The sequence below is a fragment of the Crinia signifera genome, chromosome 4 (assembly GCF_055691185.1).
Source record: "Crinia signifera chromosome 4, ASM5569118v1, whole genome shotgun sequence".
Lineage (NCBI taxonomy): Eukaryota > Metazoa > Chordata > Amphibia > Anura > Myobatrachidae > Crinia > Crinia signifera.
The window spans coordinates 340101393-340119841 of NC_139220.1; the positions used below are offsets into that span (position 1 = coordinate 340101393).

Consider the following 18449-nt stretch of genomic DNA (forward strand, 5'->3'; position numbering starts at 1 on the left):
CTCTCCCTCTCTCTCCATCTCTCTCCATCTCTCTCCATATCTCTCTCCATATCACTCCTGTCCTCCTCTCTCTCCATCTCTCCATATCTCTCCATAGTCACTCCGTCCTCCTCTCTCTCCATCTCTCTCCATCTCTCCCCATACAGTATCTCTCTCCATATCACTCCATCCCCCTCTCAATCCATCTCTCTCCATATAACTCCATCCCCCTCTTTCTCCATCTCTCTCTATATCTCTCTCCATATCATCTGTCCCCTTTCTCCCTCTCTCTCTCTCCATATCTCTCTCCATATCACTCCATCCCCCTCTCAATCCATCTCTCTCCGTATCTCTCCTTATCACTCCGTCCCCCTCTCTCTCCATCTCTCCCTCCATATCACTCCATCCCCCTCTCAATCCATCTCTCTCCATATAACTCCATCCCCCTCTCTCTTCATCTCTTTCCATATCTCTCTATTCCTCCCCATATCACTCCATCCCCCCTCTCTCTCCATCTCTCCCCCATACTGTATCTCTCTCCATATAACTCCGTCCCCCTCTTTCTCCATCTCTCTCCATATCTCTCTCCATATCATTCTGTTCCCCTTTCTCCCTCTCTCTCTCCATATCTCTCTCCATATCACTCCATCCCCCTCTCAATCCATCTCTCTCCTCTCTCTCCATCTCTCCCCATATCTCTCTCCATATCACTCCGTCCCCCTCTCAATCCATCTCTCTCCACCTCTCTCCATATCACTCCGTCCCCCTCTCTCTACATCTCTCCCCATATCTCTCTCCATATCACTCCGTCACCCTCTCTCTCCATCTCTCCTCCCTCTCTCTACATCTCTCCCATATCTCTCTCCATATTACTCCGTCCCCCTCTTTTTCCATCTCTCTCCCTCTCTCTCCATCTCTCCCCATATCTCTCTCCATATCACTCCATCCCCCTCTCAATCCATCTCTCTCCATATCTCTCCATATCACTCCGTCCCCCTCTCTCTCCATCTCTCCCCCATATCTCTCTCCATATCTCTCCATATCACTCCGTCCCCCTCTCAATCCATCTCTCTCCATATCTCTCTCCATATCACTCCGTCCCCCTCCAATCCATCTCTCTCCATATCTCTCCCATATCACTCCGTCCCCTCTCTCTCTCTGCTCTCCCTCTCTCCCATTCTCTCCCTCTCTCTCCAATCTCTCTCCATATCTCTCCATATCACTCCGTCCCCCTCTCTCTCCATCTCTCCCCTATCCTCTCCATATCACTCGTCCACCTCTCAATCCATCTCTCTCCATATCTCTCTCCATATCACTCCGTCCCCCCTCTCTCTTCATCTCTCTCCCTCTCTCTCCATCTCTCTACATATCACTCCGTCCTCCTCTCTCTCCATCTCTCTCCATATCTCTCCATATCACTCCGTCCTCCTATCTCTCCATCTCTCTCCATCTCTCCCCATATCTCTCTCATATCACTCCATCCCCCTCTCAATCCATCTCTCTCCATATAACTCCGTCCCCCTCTTCTCCATCTCTCTCCATATCTCTCTCCATATCATTCTGTGCCCCTCTTTCTCCACTCTCTCTCTATATCTCTCTCCATATCATTCTGTTCCCCTTTCTCCCTCTCTCTCTCCATATCTCTCTCCATATCACTCCATCCCCCTCTCAATCCATCTCTCTCCGTATCTCTCCTTATCACTCCGTCCCCCTCTCTCTCCATCTCTCCCTCCATATCACTCCATCCCCCTCCAATCCATCTCTCTCCATATAACTCCATCCCCCTCTCTCTTCATCTCTTTCCATATCTCTCTATCTCTCCCCATATCACTCCATCCCCCTCTCTCTCCATCTCTCCCCATACTGTATCTCTCTCCATATAACTCCGTCCCCCTCTTTCTCCATCTCTCTCCATATCTCTCTCCATATCATTCTGTTCCCCTTTCTCCTCTCTCTCTCCATATCTCTCTCCATATCACTCCATCCCCCTCTCAATCCATCTCTCTCCCTCTCTCCATCTCTCCCCATATCTCTCTCCATATCACTCCGTCCCCCTCTCAATCCATCTCTCTCCATATCTCTCTCCATATCACTCCGTCCCCCTCTCTCTACATCTCTCCCATATCTCTCTCCATATCACTCCGTCACCCTCTCTCTCCATCTCTCTCCCTCTCTCTACATCTCTCCCCATATCTCTCTCCATATTACTCCGTCCCCCTCTTTTTCCATCTCTCTCCCTCTCTCTCCATCTCCCCCCATATCTCTCTCCATATCACTCCATCCCCCCTCTCAATCCATCTCTCTCCATATCTCTCCATATCACTCCGTCCCCCTCTCTCTCCATCTCTCCATATCTCTCTCCATATCTCTCCATATCACTCCGTCCCCCTCTCAATCCATCTCTCTCCATATCTCTCTCCATATCACTCCGTCCCCCTCCATCTCCCATCTCTCTCTCTCTCTCCACTCTCTCCCTCTCTCTCCTCCTCTCATCTCTCCATATCTCTCCATATCACTCCGTCCCCCTCTCTCTCCATCTCTCCCCATATCTCTCTCCATATCACTCCGTCCACCTCTCAATCCATCTCTCTCCATATCTCTCTCCATATCACTCCGTCCCCCTCTCTCTTCATCTCTCTCCCTCTCTCTCCATCTCTCTACATATCACTCCGTCCTCCTCTCTCTCTCCATCTCTCTCCATATCTCTCCATATCACATCCGTCCTCCTATCTCTCCATCTCTCTCCATCTCTCCCCATATCTCTCTCCATATCACTCCATCCCCCTCTCAATCCATCTCTCTCCATATAACTCCGTCCCCCTCTTTCTCCATCTCTCTCCATATCTCTCTCCATATCATTCTGTGCCCCCTCTTTCTCCATCTCTCTCTATATCTCTCTCCATATCATTCTGTTCCCCTTTCTCCCTCTCTCTCTCCATATCTCTCTCTCCATATCACTCCATCCCCTCTCAATCCATCTCTCTCCATATAACTCCATCCCCCTCTCTCTTCATCTCTTTCCATATCTCTCTCCATATCACTCCATCCCCCTCTCTTTCCATCTCTCCCCATATCACTCCATCCCCCTCTCTCTCCATCTCTCCCCATACTGTATCTCTCTCCATATAACTCCGTCCCCCTCTTTCTCCATCTCTCTCCATATCTCTCTCCATATCATTCTGTTCCCCTTTCTCCCTCTCTCTCTCCATATCTCCCCATATCTCTCTCCATATCACTCCATCCCCCTCTCAATCCATCTCTCTCCGTATCTCTCCATATCACTCCGTCCCCCTCTCTCTCCATCTCTCCCTCCATATCACTCAATCCCCCTCTCAATCCATCTCTCTCCATATAACTCCATCCCCCTCTCTCTTCATCTCTTTCCATATCTCTCTCCATATCACTCCATCCCCCTCTCTCTCCATCTCTCCCCATATCACTCCATCCCCCTCTCTCTCCATCTCTCCCCATACTGTATCTCTCTCCATATCACTCCATCCCCCTCTCAATCCATCTCTCTCCATATCACTCCGTCCCCCTCTTTCTCCATCTCTCTCCATATTTCTCTCCATATCTTTCTCCATTTCACTCCATCCCCCTCTCTCTCCATATCTCTCTCCATATCACCCCGTCCCCCTCTCTTCCTCTCTCTCCATATCACTCCGTCCCCCTCTCTCCCTCTCTCTCCATATATCTCTCCATATCACCCCTTCCCCCTCTCTTTCCATATCACTCCGTCCCCCTCTCTCTCCATATCTCTCCCCATATCACTCCATCCCTTTCTCTCTCCATCTCTCCCCATATCACTCTGCCCCCCTCTCTCTCTCCCTCTCTCTCCATATCTCTCTCCATATCACTTTGTCCCCCTCTCTCTCCATCTCTCCCCATATCACTCTGCCCCCCTCTCTCTCTCCATATCTCTCTCCATATCACTCCGTACCCCTCTCTCTCCATATCACTCCGTCCCCTCTTTCTCTCCCTCTCTGTTGCTGATCACACCCAATACAGAAGTGATTACATTTCTCTTTTGTTCAGTCATTTTGCATTTTCTTAATTGATAAAAATGAACTAGTACCACTGCTATTCCTGAGAGCTTCTTACTGTGCAGCGTCCCCCCACCTGCCTACAACATGTGCCCAGTACTACTACTATTGTACAGTATAACATGTGTTATCACTCCGTCCCCCTCTCTCTCCATCTCTCTCCATCTCTCCCCATATCTCTCTCCATATCTCTCTCCATATCACTCCGTCCCCCTCTCTCTCCATCTCTCTCCCTCTCTCTCCATATCACTCCGTTCCCCTCTCTCTCCATCTCTCTCCTCTCTCTCCATCTCTCTCCCCATATCACTCTGCCCCCCTCTCTCTCTCCATATCTCTCTCCATATCACTCCGTCCCCCTCTTTCTCTCCCTCTCTGTTGCTGATCACACCCAATGCAGAAGTGATTACATTTCTCTTCTGTTCAGTCACTTTGCATTTTCTTAATTGATAAAAATGAACTATTACCACTTCTACTCCTGAGAGCTTCTTACTGTGCAGCGTCCCCCCACCTGCCTACAACATGTGCCCAGTACTACTACTATTGTACAGTATAACATGTGTGATAATATCATATGGGAACCCCTCTGTGTATGACTACAGCATGATCTGACATCATAGTCCTGCACACATCACATTCTACATATACCGGGTAACACGCTACTGAGAAACATTAGTAAATATCACAGTCATTGGTGGAGGTCACACAACTGCACGCTATGAAACCACCACCAATAAGACCGTTTCCTATCACAATACAGCCATTGTTATCCCAACATCGGGAAACCACCATACACATTGCTCAATATAATATACACACATAGTATAATAACAAAAATCGCCCACTCACATGATACACCATTATACTATCTACGCCATTATAGGGACACATATTGCATATAATCATCTAATATCCCCCCCGCCCCCCATATAACTGCACCCCAATACTGAGATTCCGTATAGTTACCAGGTTGTCGGAGAATACAGTCTATATACAATGCACCTGCAGCTCTGACTATTGCATCTGTCAGTATAAAGCGGGAGACCACCCCCCCCCCCCCAGCAAAAAGCCCCAAACACGTATTACCAGATAAAAGGCGTTTGTGCTGAATATTCCCAATGTCCTACAGAATGTCTCTTATACGGAGGAGTAACTTTCAGCCCCCCCATTTCCTCCATCTGACCCTAGAATAAGTAGAATCAGCAAGAGATACGGTAGGTTTCCTGCCCTGAGCCCATTCCTGATGTCCTCAGCAGTTACACAGATATTTGCACGGATGTTCAGAGCTTAGAAAACATCTTCCAAGTTTGTAAACAGGAGCTGGGACTGTCCGGACCTGTAATATCACTGTGAGGGTGCGAAGGGCTGGATTTAGGGTCAGGGTCCTTCACATGAATGTACAAACGTGATCTCTGTGCCGATCCCACATGTGCACCGCAAGGTTAGGGTCAGTCAGGACCCTGAAGCCACCAAGACATGAGATGCTCTGACCACTGGAGGATCTGGAAGAGCTGGGGATGTGTGGACCTGTCCCAGTAGATGTCCCATAAGGGTTCTCTTCTTATTAAAGAGCTATAGGGGTTGTGGTTCTAGTGGAGGGGACAGAAGTGTAATGACATCTCCATCACTGTTGACAACTCGACAATCTACCCTACCCCACAAGCTCGTTGCCTAGGGGTCATCTTCGACTCTGAACCGTCCTTCATTCCTCACATCCCATCTGCCTCCAAATCATGTTACATGCATCTAAAGAACATATCCAAAATACGACCCTATCTCACACAAGACACTACCAAATCTCTTATCCATGCACTCATTATATCCCGCATTGATTATTGCAATAGTCTCCTAACTGGTCTTCCCAAGAACAGACTCTCACCACTACAATCCATTCTAAATGCTGCTGCTAGGCTGATCTTCCTTGCAAGACGCTCATCGTCTGCTGATCCGCTCTGCCAGTCCCTCCATTGGTTGTCTGTATATTACCGTATTCAATATAAAACACTTCTACTCGCATATAAAGCTATTAACCATACTGCACCAGCTTATATCTCTGCACTTATCACAAAATATCTCCCATCTCGACCACTCCGCTCTGCACAAGATCTGTGTCTGTCTTCTGCACGGATCACTAGCTCCCATTCACTATTACAGGACTTTCATCGGGCTGCTCGCATCCTATGGAATGCCCTTCCACGCACAATAAGACTCTCCGCTAGCCTCCAGACTTTCAGCGTTCCCTGAAAACTCTCCTCTTCAGGCAAGCCTATCATATTCAGGACCCCCACACAACTGTAATACCCCTAACTAACTGTGCAATTAGATTGTGCCAGGTGCCCCAGCGTGGAAGGGGTTAACCCTGTGAGAGGCAGGGATGGCCAGTGAGTGACAGGCCAGCGTGGCCTGATGATAGACTGGGACAAGCGAAAGGGGGGGACCAGAAGGAAAGGAGGGCAGAGACTGACATGCGGGAAGGAGCTGGAGCAGTGTGTGGCGGAGAAGAGGAGACGGGCGGCGTGGCAGAAGTGAAGTCAGCCGCAGTGATCGGGCCCAGCAGGAGAAGCGGAGGCCGGGGCAGTGGAGACGGCGCAGCGGGGACGAGGAGAGTGACGTCCCGGGCGCGACGCAGAAGAGGCAGCCTGCGGCAGTGACCCCCGCCGATCTTTGGTGCGTAGGAGGAGACACAGGAGCTGCACGTGTGCAGCGCCCCGCCGGCAGTTTGTGGCAGCCACGCCAGAGAGCAGGGACACCGCGGGCAGCAGAACAGCCCGCCCCTCCCCTCTAAGTTATGGCCATGCCTGGGAGCACTGAGGAGAGAGAGCCCATCTGCCACACAGCCCAGCAAGCAGTAGAGCATGGACAGTAAGGAAGCCAGGAGGTAGATACTGGTCGGAAGCAGCACCTGCAGCAGCTACAGGTACACTACTGCACGCTGTGCCCCATCTAGTCCAACCATTTTAGTTGCCTGCCCAGCACCTTTATATAGCCAGGGACCCACTTACACCCCTACTGCAAGGCAGGTTCGTATGAGTCAAGGCCCAATAGTATCCTGCAGTGTATGACGACAGCCAGTTGCCCTGTGTAGCTGAGTGCGGCAACGCCCAGGCGCCCACACTAGCAGTCCCCGGAGGGTATACAGCGACTGGCGAAGACTTACTGACCCCAGCCGGTGTAAAGATCACCCAAGCTTTAGCCAAGACCTCCCCTTCACCGTCCTTACCCATTCCTCATAGCAGCCTCCCAGACTTGGTATAAACCCCTGGATAAGCTGGGACACTCTATCAGGACTTGTGATAGTGGTGCTTATGTAGTATCTGGGCTGCCGATTTTCTGATTGTATGCCTAAACCTTAAGGCATACAATCAGATGCGATTCAACGCGATTTTCTGCAAAATCGCATCCGATATCGCATTCGAGCCCGAAGCGTGGCAAGCGAAGCAAATTTCTTAAAAAGTATTCTGTGTCCGCTCGCCACGCTTCGGGCTCGGTGGCTCGCTACACTCGTCACAGGTTTATATCCAGCTCCATGCCCACTTGGATAGTGGGGAAAGGAAAATGACCCCATTTTAACATTGAATCCTATGTTAAAATCGGGACCATCGCATCACATACGATTTGGTCGCATGCGATGCGATGCTACCGATCCAGATACTACATAAGTACCGTGATAGTTTACTATTTCACCTTTAAAGCCCAGTTAATGGAACACTAGTGCCACCTGGTGGCCATAGGAGAACAGCACAACCCCATTAATTCCAAAGAGGAAAATCATTTGTCAATTTTGAGTCTGGTACGGGCCCTGTCCAGGACTGGAGGACTGGCCGGCCTTAGTGATAAAGAGTGTACCCGGGTACTTAGATCTAGTTATATGGCGATATTCTGCTAATTTTCCAAAGGCATGCTTAGTGTAATACGGTGTGGTGGTCATTCGTATTCGGTGGTATTACTGCGTTCAAGTGTAAACGATTGTATTTAGCCGGCCTGTGGCGTATCTGGTCTAACTCAGTAAGTATATAGTATTTATTGGGGGGTTGTACCTGCGCACTGAATCTCAGGGCTAGCTGCCGCACTTACGGATGACTACTCCGCTAGGTTTAAATGTAGAATATGTTTTTTGTTCAGTGCTGCGCTCTGCCCTTTTTATGGTTGTAATTTGAGAAGAATTATTGATGAAATGATGAATAGATTTTTGGGTGTTATTTAAAATAAAATAAGCTTTACTGTTTGTAAGACAAATGATCAGTGTTTGTGAACACTGTTGATGACCAATAAAAATGAATTGTTTTTTGTTTTCTGATTTAATCCTTTGATTAATTAATTCATTTTTATTGGTCATCAACAGTGTTCACAAACACTGATCATTTGTATTACAAACAGTAAAGCTTATTTTATTTTAAATAACACCCACAATCTATTCATTATTTCTGTAATAATTCCTCTCAAATTACAACCATAAAAAGGGCAGAGCGCAGCACTGAACAAAAAACGTTAACTCAGTAAGTAGCAGTACTGGTTCTTTCAAACCGCAGCGATATCCCGAATACTGAATGACCCAGGGTTACTGGTAACTCCATGACCTCGTTATTGTATGTTGCGTCTGCTGCGCTATATAAGACGCTGTAACGGAATCTGCTGCGCTATATAAGACGCTGTAACGGAATCTGCTGCGCTATATAACACGCTGTAACGGAATCTGCTGCGCTATATAAGACGCTGTAACGGAATCTGCTGCGCTATATAAGACACTGTAACAGAATCTGCTGCGCTATATAAGACGCTGTAACGGAATCTGCTGCGCTATATAAGACACTGTAACAGAATCTGCTGCGCTATATAAGACACTGTAACAGAATCTGCTGCGCTATATAAGACGCTGTAACGGAATCTGCTGCGCTATATAAGACGCTGTAACGGAATCTGCTGCGCTATATAAGACTCTGTAACAGAATCTGCTGCGCTATATAAGACACTGTAACAGAATCTGCTGCGCTATATAAGACGCTGTAACGGAATCTGCTGCGCTATATAAGACACTGTAACAGAATCTGCTGCGCTATATAAGACACTGTAACAGAATCTGCTGCGCTATATAAGACGCTGTAACGGAATCTGCTGTGCTATATAAGACACTAACAGAATCTGCTGCGCTATATAAGACACTGTAACAGAATCTGCTGCGCTATATAAGACGCTGTAACGGAATCTGCTGCGCTATATAAGACACTGTAACAGAATCTGCTGCGCTATATAAGACACTGTAACAGAATCTGCTGCGCTATATAAGACGCTGTAACGGAATCTGCTGCGCTATATAAGACACTGTAACAGAATCTGCTGCGCTATATAAGACGCTGTAACGGAATCTGCTGCGCTATATAAGACGCTGTAACGGAATCTGCTGCGCTATATAAGACACTGTAACAGAATCTGCTGCGCTATATAAGACACTGTAACAGAATCTGCTGCGCTATATAAGACGCTGTAACGGAATCTGCTGCGCTATATAAGACACTGTAACAGAATCTGCTGCGCTATATAAGACGCTGTAACGGAATCTGCTGCGCTATATAAGACGCTGTAACGGAATCTGCTGCGCTATATAAGACACTGTAACAGAATCTGCTGCGCTATATAAGACGCTGTAACGGAATCTGCTGCGTTATATAAGACACTGTAACGGAATCTGCTGCGCTATATAAGACACTGTAACAGAATCTGCTGCGCTATATAAGACGCTGTAACGGAATCTGCTGCGCTATATAAGACGCTGTAACGGAATCTGCTGCGCTATATAAGACACTGTAACAGAATCTGCTGCGCTATATAAGACGCTGTAACGGAATCTGCTGCACTATATAAGACACTGTAACGGAATCTGCTGCACTATATAGGACACTGTAACGGAATCTGCTGCGCTATATAAGACACTGTAACGGAATCTGCTGCGCTATATAAGACGCTGTAACGGAATCTGTTGCGCTATATAAGATGCTGTAACGGAATCTGCTGCGCTATATAAGATGCTGTAACGGAATCTGCTGCGCTATATAAGACACTGTAACGGAATCTGCTGCGCTATATAAGACACTGTAACGGAATCTGCTGCGCTATACAAGACGCTGTAACGGAATCTGATGCACTATATAAGACACTGTAACGGAATCTGCTGCTCTATATAAGACACTGTAATGGAATCTGCTGCGCTATATAAGACGCTGTAACGGAATCTGCTGCGCTATATAAGATGCTGTAACGGAATCTGCTGCGCTATATAAGACACTGTAACGGAATCTGCTGCGCTATATAAGACGCTGTAACGGAATCTGCTGCGCTATACAAGACGCTGTAACGGAATCTGCTGCGCTATATAAGACACTGTAACGGAATCTGCTGCGCTATATAAGACACTGTAACGGAATCTGCTGCGCTATATAAGACGCTGTAACGGAATCTGCTGTGCTATATAAGACACTAATGGAATCTGCCGCGCTATATAAGACGCTGTAACGGAACCTGCTGCGCTATATAAGACACTGTAACGGAATCTGCTGCGCTATATAAGACGCTGTAACGGAATCTGCTGCGCTATATAAGACACTGTAACGGAATCTGCTGCGCTATATAAGACGCTGTAACGGAATCTGCTGCGCTATACAAGACGCTGTAACGGAATCTGCTGCGCTATATAAGACACTGTAACGGAATCTGCTGCGCTATATAAGACACTGTAACGGAATCTGCTGCGCTATATAAGACACTGTAACGGAATCTGCTGCGCTATATAAGACACTGTAACGGAATCTGCCGCGCTATATAAGACACTGTAACGGAATCCGCTGCGCTATATAAGACACTGTAACGGAATCTGCTGCGCTATATAAGACGCTGTAACGGAATCTGCTGTGCTATATAAGACACTAATGGAATCTGCCGCGCTATATAAGACGCTGTAACGGAACCTGCTGCGCTATATAAGACACTGTAACGGAATCTGCTGCGCTATATAAGACGCTGTAACGGAATCTGCTGCGCTATATAAGACACTGTAACGGAATATGTTATTTAAGACGCTGTAACTTTCAAGGGAGTGGATGTGTGTTTCAGAAGCTCCTGAGAAGGTAGAATCCCAGTGCACAGCGAGAGCTCCCCCCTCAGGCCTCCCCAAGCCAGGGGACCTCTGTGGGGGTAGAGTGCAGGCAGGTCCTGGTGCCGGAGGGCAGGGCCGGCGCCACCACTAGGCAGCTCTAGGCATTTGCCTAGGGCGCCGGCACCTGGAGGGCGGCAGTTCGCCCCTCACCCCCTGCACTGTGGTACCTGCGTAAAAAAAACTTCTGTCCCCGGCGTCCCTGCTGAGTGCTGGTGTAGGGGTGTCCGTGCCGCCGGGGGAGCCTGCGGCGCTGTTATCGTGTATACGCTTGTCGCGCCCGGCGGGGTCCCTACAGAGCATAGAAAATAACGCCGCGCGCATAGCGCTAGTTATTTTTTATGCACTGTAGGGACCCCGCCGGGCGCGACAAGCGTATACACGATAACAGCGCCGCAGGCTCCCCCGGCGGCACGGACACCCCTACACCAGCACTCAGCAGGGACGCCGGGGACAGAAGTTTTTTTTACGCAGGTACCAACCAAGACCCCCCCCCGCCCGGCACCGGGGCGCCCCCACCCCGACTCGCCTGGGGCGCTCCGGTGCCTTGCACCGGCCCTGCCGGAGGGCCTGCTATATCATGGTGAAAGGCAGAAGACGTGGAGCTGTGTGCCCATCCAGGAGGAAAAACATCCCTGCTGTTAGTACATCAGCAGCGGGAACCTCAGAGGATAATGTGCAAGGTATGGAGAATGTCCCCCCGGATGATTCTGGAGGTACCCCAGTAGCAAGCCAGCTGCGGGGGGAAATGAAGGATGAACCCGACGGGGAAGCAAACGCCGGTGGCGGCAAAGTAGCGGCTGCAGGGGGACAAAGTGAAGGAGAGCTAACATCAGAGGAGGAGGATGACCTGGTGTCGGAAGAGGAAGCTGCCAGTGAGGTGGAAAGTGAAGCAGAGGCTTTTGCTAAAATGAGCCTAGAAGAATTGGTGAATCGAAAAGGATCCACAGCAGGTTATATCATGCAAAAAAGAAAAGAAATACCTGTCGTATGTGGGAGCGTCAGACATGGAGAGATCAAATAATGTTACATACTAACTCCTGTTACAAAATCAAAAATCAAATATCGATCAAAGTGAAAGAAGAAAAGGAAAAAGTGAAATCCTGACCAGCAGGAGAAGGGTTAATGGCAGTCCAGGTGATGCAGGTTTCCCCTGCAGCAGCAGAAGGCAGTGATGACGTCATCCATGGGGGAGGTGCACTGCTCCAGGCTGATCCAGCACAGAGTGGAAAAAACACAGCCTCATGGAGAGTGAGGTCAGAGTGACAGAATGCCGTTTGTGGAAAGGAAAGCCTGGCAATCCAATCCAGAGGGAGAAAGACAGCAGAGGCCGGTGCAGACGGAGAGGATGGAGGAAGATTCGACCCCCCCCAATGCAGAGGGATCCCCGGGGTGTAGGAAGTACGAGAAATGCTGAGATTATACCCCGGGGTGACCAGAACTTGCTAGTGGCTGTGGACAGCCGGGAGGAAACTGTGCAGGCAGTAACTGACAGTACTCCAGGTCCGCTGGCAGAGACTGGTGGGGGGGAGAATATGGATTGTCAAGAGATTGGTGCAATGAAGGATGATGGGCAAAGACCCGGACTGAGCACAGGTATCCGTTTGGAAGTGTTGGAGGAGAGGGGTAAAATACCACTGGGTAAATCTGCTACAGTGGTAAATGTAAAGACAGCTGTGGTAAATGAAATGACTCAAGGACAGAAATGTCTAAGGAAAGATAATTTAAATGTTGCTGAAAAGCAAGTTATGGAGACTGTATATGGTGATATGCTGGAACCGGAGAGAGCTAAAGTTGCTTTTAAATTGATTGCAGAAACTGTGAAAAAAAAGAAAGTGCAGATGGACCAGGGGAAAGAGAAAGAGGTCACTGAAGTCAGTGTGCCTAATTCAGCCCCGATAGCAGCCCCATTATCCTATGCCAATATGTTGAAGCAGTCGAATAAAAGTGGGGAAGTCAGGCAGAGGGCGGTATTCAATGTGAATACCTGCGAGGTGCAGCGAATCCTTTTTCGGATTCGCTGCACATTCGCCGCGTTCCGGAGCCTCGCCGGCTCCGGTATTCAACGAGACAGGGGCTCGCTGCCCCTGACCTGCGAATATGAGCTCCTGCGGCGAACGCCGCAGGGAGCCTGAGGACGGTGGCAGGCAGAGAGATGGAAGTCTCTCTGCCTGCCCCAGAACGTTTGTGGGGGAGAGGTGGGCTCCCCGGGTGCAGGGCCGGCCTTAGGCATAGGCCAACTAGGCAATTGCCTAGGGCATTTGGAATGCCTAGGGGCATCAGCAGCTTCTGCTGATTAAAATGATATGCAACATGCCTATATTCTGTGTGTGAGTGAGGCTGTATCTGCATATGAAATAGTGTATTCATGGAAATCACTGTAACATAGCATTCCGTATGCAGGTACAGCCACAGTCGCACACAGAATATAGGCATGCTGCATATCATTTTAATCAGCAGAAGCTCCTTGTGTGTGCTGGTCATAACAATGCAAATAAGACGAATTTTCAGCAAAAAAGGCACCGAATGGGTGTGCTGGTTCTATTTAAAATATTGCGGGTAGGGACACCAAAATGATGACTGCTATGATGAGGGTTGATGGTGCTGGGAAAGGGGAGACGGAACTAGTGGCAGTGCTAGGGGGGCAACAGTCAAAATCTTGCCTAGGGCGTAATTTAGGCTAGGGCCGGCTCTGCCCGGGTGCCAGGCAGCACAGGCTGCCCCCCGGGGGTGCCAGCAGGGGACCGTATATTAACTACCCCCGATCGTAACGATCGGGTGCAGTGAATATATGAATATGTAATGAGCGGCTCGGCTCCGGCGCCCCCTGCTGGCTGCTGTGTAAAAAAAAATATATATATATATTTTTTTTTTAATTAAATCTATATTCATGTGCTTACAGCACATGAATAAAAGTAGCATGCCCCTCCTCAGAATAAAATTCCTGATTTTTTTTTACACCAAATGTTCACATTCCACTTCTCCATAAAAAAGATAGCGATTGCTACTCGGTGAATCATGGCGAAAAAAACCTTGAAATGTATTCGCCATCTGGTCATTGAATAGGGTGATTCACCGTTTTAGACAAAAATTCGCCAAACAGCACAAATTCGCCATAAAAACATGTCGAATCAGGCTCATTGAATACCGCCCAGAGTCAGGTCACGGGCCACGGGGTCACTCAGAGGAAAAGGAATGTGATAAAATTTAAATAGGTTGGAGCTGATATAGTTCCCCCTAAAGAAAGATTCCTTAATATGATTTTCACGTTAAATTGTTGTGCTCGTGATCGCAGGTTTTTGATTTAAGTTTCTGCTATGCAAAAAAAATGAATGGAAGAGTGGGAAATAAAAAAAATGTGAAGAAAGATACAGGGGATACCAGATATCCTCAGTAACAAAGCCAGAGAATATAAAGGTGAAAATCCTGGTAAGGGATGAAACAATCCCGGAAAATGACATTCTGTTCTGGCTGAGCAGGCAATGTAAAATACAAGGGGATTTACAGAAAATTGGCCATACTTTAGGTGTGTGGGGAGGTGCATGGTCAATCCAAATTCAACTACATCAGATAGAGGGAAGGACAAAGCACCTCCCCTCAGCAGCATACATTGGCAGGGACCGAATCCAGGTATTCTATCCGGGCCAGCCAAGGACCTGCTTTCGTTGTGGAGAAGAGGGACACATGAGCAGCGAATGTGGTACTATGAAGTGTTCCCTCTGCAACGAGACAGGTCACCCCTCAAGGTCATGTACACAGTCAAATGTAATGTGTGTGGCCTTGAGGTGCATCCCTACAGTAGGTGCCCAATGTCAATAAGGAATACGGATAGAGTGCCTGGAGGGGGAATAGCAAAAGGAACATTTAAAAAAGCCACGTTTGAAGGAGGAAAGTCCATGTTAATTTGGGAAGAAGAAAAGGAGCCAGAAGAACAGTTTCAGGTAGTGAAAAAGAAGAAAAGTGCAACAAAAAGAAAAGGGGAAGAGGAAGTGGTAAACTTAACAAACAGATTTTTGGCCTTTTCAGAAGAGGATGAGGAAAGTGAGGAAGAGGGTAAGATTTACAAGGAAGGAGAGAAGTTAATACTTAGAAAAGTGAGGAGGGGAAAAGGAAAAAAACAAACAAAGGAGTGAAAGGAAAAAAAATCAGAGAAAAAAAGTAGAAGAGGGGAGGAGGAAGGGGAGAGAATAGAGAGAAGGCCCCTAGTCACCGGGAAAGTAGTCCAAATTGTAATACAAACAGAAGTGAGGGGAGAGAAGGAAGTAGAACAGAGAGAAACCAGGGTAGGGATAGAGAGGGAAGAAGGTAACCCTGGAAAGGATGGTAGCAGTATTACAGTTTTTTCAAAAGAACCCCCTGATCCTGGGGAAGGGGTCGGAGGTTTGTCTGGAGGGATGACTGAGGGTCCGGATGTGTTGGGTGGTGGTGAATGTAAGGATGGTGGTGGGTCTGGTGTAAATAAGTAAAGAATTTGGTATGGCCCTATGATTTTTTGCATGGATCCTCACCCCATAAGATGTGCCACGATTAATGTGGCCTCTATATACTCTGAGCGAGCTCGGTTCATGGCTTTTGATTTTTTTAGAACAGCAGAGGTAGACATCTTTTTCCTCCAGGAGACCAGACTGAGGACCCTAGATGCCTTGCATAAGGCTAAAAGCGAGTGGAGAAGGGGGCCCTCATTCTGGTCTCTTGCGGCCGAACCGTATACTGGGGTGGCGGTACTTTTTTCCGGCATTGTAACCGTGCACAGAATCATAGAGGTTGGAAGATGTATGGTTTTGGATGTCACCTTTAAAGGACATGACCTGAGACTTATTAATATCTATGGTCCCCAAAAAGCTTGGGATAGGAGATGTCTTTTTGAGGTGATAAAACCATTCTTATTCACAGCCCAACAGGTCGTTTTTTGGTGGCGATTTTAATGCCGTCGTAAGACCCAAAGACAGAGGAGGTGCCAGAAGCAGTAGGGCCTTGGGCTATGATGCAAATTATTTAGTTAGAATGGTTAGAGAGGCTGGTCTGGTGGATGTTCATATTAGGCATAACCCAGACCTCACTGGTTCACATGTCGGCAACTGCTGTGGGCATGTGTAAAGTCAGCGCTACTAATGTCGGCAACTGGTGTGGGCACGTGTATAGTTAGCGCTATTAATGTCGGCAACTGCTGTGGGCACGTGTATAGTCAGCGCTACTAATGTAAGCAACTGGTGTGGGCACGTGTATAGTCAGCGCTACTAATGTCGGCAACTGGTGTGGGCACGTGTATAGTTAGCGCTACTAATGTCAGCAACTGCTGTGGGCACGTGTAAAGTCAGCGCTAATAATGTCGGCAACTGCTGTGGGCACATGTATAGGTAGGCAGCATTACTAATGTCGGCAACTGGTGTGAGCATTTGTGTAGGCAGCATTACTAATGTCAGCAACTGGTGTGGGCACGTGTATAGTCAGTGCTACTAATGTCGGCAACTGCTGTGGGCACATATATAGTCAGCGCTACTAATGTCGGCAACTGCTGTGGGCACGTGTAAAGTCAGCGCTACTAATGTCAGCAACTGGTGTGGGCACGTGTATAGTCAGCGCTACTAATGTCGGCAACTGCTGTGGGCACGTGTAAAGTCAGCGCTACTAATGTCAGCAACTGGTGTGGGCACGTGTATAGTCAGCGCTACTAATGTCGGCAACTGCTGTGGGCACGTGTAAAGTCAGCGCTACTAATGTCGGCAACTGGTGTGGGCACGTGTATACTTAGCGTTACTAATGTCGGCAACTGGTGTGGGCACGTGTATAGTTAGCGCTACTAATGTCAGCAACTGGTGTGGGCACGTGTATAGTCAGCGCTACTAATGTCGGCAACTGGTGTGAGCATGTGTGTAGACATCGCTACTAATGTCGGCAACTGGTGTGGACACATGTATAGTCAGTGCTACTAATGTCGGCAACTGCTGTGGGCACGTGTATAGTCAGCGCTATTAATGTCGGCAACTGGTGTGGGCATGTGTATAGTCAGTGCTACTAATGTTGGCAACTGCTGTGGGCACGTGTATAGTTAGCGCTACTAATGTCGGCAACTGCTGTGGGCACGTGTATAGGTAGTGCTACTAATGTCGGCAACTGGTGTGTGCACGTGTATAGTCAGCGCTACTAATGTCGGCAACTGCTGTGGGCACGTGTAAAGTCAGCGCTACTAATCTTGGCAACTGGTGTGAGCATGTGTGTAGGCAGCATTACTAATGTCGGCAACTGCTGTGGGCATGTGTGTAGGCAGCATTACTAATGTCGGCAACTGCTGTGGGCATGTGTAAAGTCAGCGCTACTAATGTCGGCAACTGGTGTGGACACATGTATAGTCAGTGCTACTAATGTCGGCAACTGCTGTGGGCACGTATATAGGTAGGCAGCATTACCAATGTCAGCAACTGGTATGAGCATTTGTGTAGGCAGCATTACTAATGTCGGCAACTGATGTGGGCACGTGTATAGTCAGTGCTACTAATGTCGGCAACTAGTGTGGGCACGTGTATACTTAGCGCTACTAATGTCGGCAACTGCTGTGGGCACGTGTATAGTCAGCGATAATAATGTCGGCAACTGGTGTGGGCACGTGTATAGTTAGCGCTACTAATGTCAGCAACTGCTGTGGGCACGTGTAAAGTCAGCGCTAATAATGTCGGCAACTGCTGTGGGCACATGTATAGGTAGGCAGCATTACCAATGTCAGCAACTGGTGTGAGCATTTGTGTAGGCAGCATTACTAATGTCGGCAACTGGTGTGAGCATTTGTGTAGGCAGCATTACTAATGTCAGCAACTGGTGTGGGCACATGTATAGTCAGTGCTACTAATGTCGGCAACTGCTGTGGGCACGTATATAGTCAGCGCTACTAATGTCGGCAACTGCTGTGGGCACGTGTAAAGTCAGCGCTACTAATGTCGGCAACTGCTGTGGGCACGTGTAAAGTCAGCGCTACTAATGTCAGCAACTGGTGTGGGCACGTGTATAGTCAGCGCTACTAATGTCGGCAACTGCTGTGGGCACGTGTAAAGTCAGCGCTACTAATGTCGGCAACTGCTGTGGGCACGTGTAAAGTCAGCGCTACTAATGTCAGCAACTGGTGTGGGCACGTGTATAGTCAGCGCTACTAATGTCGGCAACTGCTGTGGGCACGTGTAAAGTCAGCGCTACTAATGTCGGCAACTGCTGTGGGCACGTGTAAAGTCAGCGCTACTAATGTCAGCAACTGGTGTGGGCACGTGTATAGTCAGCGCTACTAATGTCGGCAACTG

The 18449-nt window shown here is 48.4% G+C and overlaps 1 protein-coding gene across 1 annotated transcript in view; it reads right to left on the reverse strand.

The window, feature by feature from the left end:
- LOC146076068 (asialoglycoprotein receptor 1-like) overlaps positions 1-5129 on the reverse strand; it is a 93432-nt gene extending 88303 nt beyond the window's left edge. The window contains exon 1 of the mRNA XM_083185897.1: positions 5106-5129. The gene's annotated coding sequence lies outside the window, so the exon portion shown is untranslated. The remainder of the gene's footprint in view (positions 1-5105) is intronic.
- Between the last annotated feature and the right edge of the window lie 13320 nt (positions 5130-18449).